The sequence below is a fragment of the Daktulosphaira vitifoliae genome, unplaced genomic scaffold (assembly GCF_025091365.1).
Source record: "Daktulosphaira vitifoliae isolate Bord-2020 unplaced genomic scaffold, ASM2509136v1 Scaffold_3, whole genome shotgun sequence".
NCBI lineage: Eukaryota > Metazoa > Arthropoda > Insecta > Hemiptera > Phylloxeridae > Daktulosphaira > Daktulosphaira vitifoliae.
The window spans coordinates 24,811,054-24,816,097 of NW_026099574.1; positions in this window are offsets into that span (position 1 = coordinate 24,811,054).

The window sequence follows — 5,044 nt, forward strand, 5'->3', positions numbered from 1 at the left end:
TTTAAAATATATGAATAAAATTTTTAAAAATTAGTTAACTTAAATAATTGTGATAAAACTAAAAGTATACTTTTAGAAATATAAAGCAAATTGTATAGATATAATCATTGATTAATTGTTGTTACAAATTTGATAAAATAGTTCTTATTACATTTTTAATAATTGTATGTACAATGAAACTTTTTCTTCAAATAGTGTCTTTGAATAGTAAGTTTAGTAAAATATTACTTAATTTGCTATAAAATTGGTTTTTTTTCTATTATAAACCAAGTGATTTTGTGTTACTATAAATACATTAATTTTCATCCTAGATATTTTTAATGTTAAGCATTATTATTATTTTATTTTAACAAAAAATAAATAATGTAAAATTGATTTATAGTTAGCTTGAATCTATATTTGTGGTATAATTTTTTTTTTTTTTGTAATTTTAACCTAACAAGCTTAAGATATTTCTTATTACAGAAGTCATGTTGGGAAACTTGTTGTATGAATGAGACTTGATTAAGTTATCATATATTAATTCACAAAACTTAATTTACATCAACATTTTTTGTATATTCTCTCTTAAAAGTATTTTGTTTCCAAGAGAAATATATGATCTATAGATCATACATTTCTCTGATATTATAATATTAAATATTCTATAATGAACAAAGATAACATATTTTTTATAAATAGGGTATTATTTTTAATTGATTAACAGGGTACACTTTTTATTTATTTGAGAATTTAACATTTTAAAAATAATAAGTATATACTCAAGAATTTTTGTAGATATAAATAATATAATAATTCTAATAAATAATTATATTTTGAAAAATAACTTCATTTAATAAATAGTATCAATCTTTCAGTATTTTTATAAAGATTTTAATGAAATACGTCATTTTTAATTTAAGTCACAATTGCTGTTTCATTAGTGTTGCTTTTATATTATTACTTTTTAAACTCTATTGGTAATATAAAAATACTAAAGATTATCAATTTGTATTGTCATATTTTGTAGTTGTTTTTATTTTTTTCAAAATTTATATATATATATAATAAAATTATAAATTACATATAATATAAATAATAATTACACCCACATAAGGAAAATAAGTACAGCTTAATTATTAATATTAATTAAACATAATTATAGTACAGAATACATAAAAGTTTAATTAATACATTAAAATAACTTAAAAGGTTTTAAATTTGGTTAAATGGTTAAAAAAATAAAAATTTTAATAGCATTACAAAAGAGAAGTATTTTTGACGAATTTAAATGTTCATTTTTTATTAATTGTATCAATTAATAAATTAAAAAATATGAAACTTAAATTTTTTACATAACTTCCTAAAATTATTTTATTTATATACTTACAAATTAATAGCATCCAACTTTTATTATTATTTGACTTATTTAAATAATCTTTAATTCCCATATTAATATAATTTTTCACACAATCATTTTTTTTTAGTACTTTTAAATCCTGCTAGTTATAAGTTTATTCTTTTTGTTAAATTACCGTATATTTAATTAAAATAGCTTTATTTGTTTAATAATTTGTTATAAATAAATATGCATATAATAAGTATGATAATTAGAAGTAATGCACAAAATTTTAAAGTTTATCGTTTTTATTAATGAAATTCAACTACTGATAATCACTGTAAAATATAATTACTATAATAATAGAACATAATGTATTTGATATCGGATATATTTTTAATTTCATGCAAAAATAAAACTCTTTTCCTAATATTTAGTTTATTTTAAAGTTTTATTATAATTATTCTGTTATTGTTAAAAAATATTTAACTATTTTAACAATTATGCCAACAGTTTTTTTTCTTAATTTAATGAGCTTACATTATGGTAAAATAAATTTTATAACATCTTAGGATAACACAAAATAAACATGTTTAAAAACACAACTAAATTTTTATTTTATTGAATGTTTATTTATTATTCGAAGTTTTTTGGAACGGTACTACATTTTGCTTTCTAAGTTACAACCGTGTGATAATTTTGATGTATACAATATTTTTGATTCTCGTTGTATTAAATATATATTGGCTAAAAAAAATTCTATGATGGAAATAAAGAAATAGTATAAAAAAAATGGTTGTAGCAACGTTTTTTGTTGTTGGCTAAAATGTTAAAAAAAAAATAGTATATAAGACCAAGTAAATCAAAAATTCATTGAGACTTAGCCTTGACAGCGAACGAAGAACATCTACGCCTTTGTGGAAGCTCACCAGCTAGAAGTTTCAGTCGCATCGATATCAAATCTTGAAGATATTGGAATCAACGCGACATATTCGCAAGTCGAATAATTAAATTAATTTGCAATTTTATTGAACATAATATGAACATGACATTGTTGAAGAAAAATATCAAGTAGTCATTATTTTCCATGATTACAAACAAAATTTAACAGAAGCCACAATTGAACAGATGAACTAAGACATCTTATTTCGTACGCTCCTTAGAAAGCAGAAGAATAGTAATTGACTTATGTGATAAGCTGTGTAAATTTGAAAAACTTCATAGAATGCCGATAAATATGGTATGTATTTTGCCGCTAATTAGTATCGTAGAAAGATAATGGAAAATATGAATGATGGCATGTTAATTATTTATTTTATTGAAATTGCGCAAAGTATATTTTATCTGACAGAAATTATGAGATACACAAATAGTTTCGGAGACAGACTTTATTAATGGAAATCATTGTAACACCACCACCAAAAGAAATGTTGACCGCTCTTTTTGCGACGCCAAAACAATAAAAATGATTGGATCTAGCACGTTAGTGAAACTGTTTTAATGTAATGACAAAATATTGGTAATGCCTCGAAATTCTTATCAATTTGACAATTTTACCGTATACTTTCATGACTGTATTCAACAGCTGACGTATATGTGTAATGTTATTTTTGGAAAATCTTATTATATAATAGAATAAGGAAAAACAGCTTTTCTGGGAAAATTATTTAGCGTGCTCTGATTTTCAATTTTTGTTTAACCAAAGTACTCGGTCACGAGATTCCGGAAAATTATTGGCGAAATTTTTGCCGTTCGCCCGCAGCGTTTTAGAATTTCGTCCGTTTACGAGAAAATTGCATTTTACTTATAGTTTGAAATTTTCACCAGCCCTCTCTAAAGATATTACTGATATATCATAAATAATTTAACTCAATCCATTCTAAATTCATCGTTCTATATGTTCGGGACGATGCCCGAATTCCTTGCAACACATTAGACATGTAAACGATTTTTTTTAGATTCGTAACTTTACCACGGCGATTTACACGTGTCGTGGAAGCGCTAAAGATCCGAGATTCGACTAATACTTTAACCGCTAAGAGCGTTTGAAATTCATAAAATTTTTCAAGGCTATTCTATTTTTCTCTTTAATTTATATTTAATACAAGTTAGTGTAGTCATTTATGTATTGATCGAGTTAGATTATTAACAACTCTTTTTGTCTAATATTATGTTATTTATTATATATTACATTTTTGGATTATTAAGTATCGAGATATTTTATATCAATTTCTTTTAATTATGTTTGTAATACAAAATTTGTTGATATATATTTTATCAAATTCATTGGTATATATATTTTAATTTGTTTAAACTTATACACTATAATCAATTTAATGTTCAAATATAATTTATTCATTTTGAACTTTTTTTTTTGTGTCCACGCCGAGGTTATATGTGCATTAGCGCATATATTTTGTATATTTTACCAATGATAAGTTATATATAAATCTCAGCACGATTGTAAGTATATAAGTTTATACATACATTATCAGGACAGGATAGTCTATTAATAATAGTATTTATCTCGTATATGATATAGTCTACATGTAATTGGGACCCATCTATGATAATTATACTGTACAAGGACAAATCACAGTAATTAATATTCTTATCAAAATTGACCTAGTCCTAGGAATAATAATAATAACCTTTTGAACTCTGTAATTATTCTATAATATTAACACAATTATAATAATTAGAATATTTTTAATTATTGTGTATAACAGTGTCGTATTTAAGGGATATATATAAGCGATTACCCCTTTTAGACCAGTGCCATCAATATTTCTTTAGGCTGATATCTAAGAAATTAGCTCAGAAGACTTTTTGATCATCACTATTAGCAAAATTTCTATAGCATGTTTACTAAAGTAAAAAAAAATTAAATACCCTCCTAAAATGATTTCTGAATACGCCCCTGATGAATTGCTCAGTAAACAAACATCAACTAGAAAAATAAATTATATTTAGTATATAATTTATTGTATTTTACCTAATTGAAATATAATAAATACCACCTTATTTGAGGTATTTATAATAAAAAAAATATTATATTTATTTTATTAAAAGTATTTACATTTAATACTAAAGTTAAATTTAATTTTTAATAAAATACTAAATCTATAAATTATTAATCATTTTTGGAAATTAAGGAAAAGGTTAAAATTATTTTTCACAAATCAAATATTATTAATTTGAAAATAAAATAATTTTTTTTGTTTGTATGTAATATTTCCTAATTAGCAATTGTTTCATAAACTAGACATACTGAATAAATTCTAATTACTTTTACCTCAGTTAACATTATTTTTGCAAACCAATATTACAACTATTAATTATGAATAGTATTTAAAAATTAAATTATAATACTTTAATATGATTCAATGACTGTCTCTTGTATAATTTATTATGCAAGCAAAATTTCTATAGATATTTTACACAAATTAAACTTGTATATGATTAAGATTCNATAGATATTTTACACAAATTAAACTTGTATATGATTAAGATTCAGTTAAATCTTTATAAGTAATTTAAAAAAAAATATATAGAAATAAAAAGTATAACCCCAATTAAAATAAAATAAATACAATTTTATGTAAGAAAATAATTTATTATCATCATTAACAAAAAAATTTTTTTTTGTTTTACTAGTACAACTATACAATAGGAAAAAACGATCAAAACAAAATTAAGTCCAGAAAGAATTATTTATACAACAAC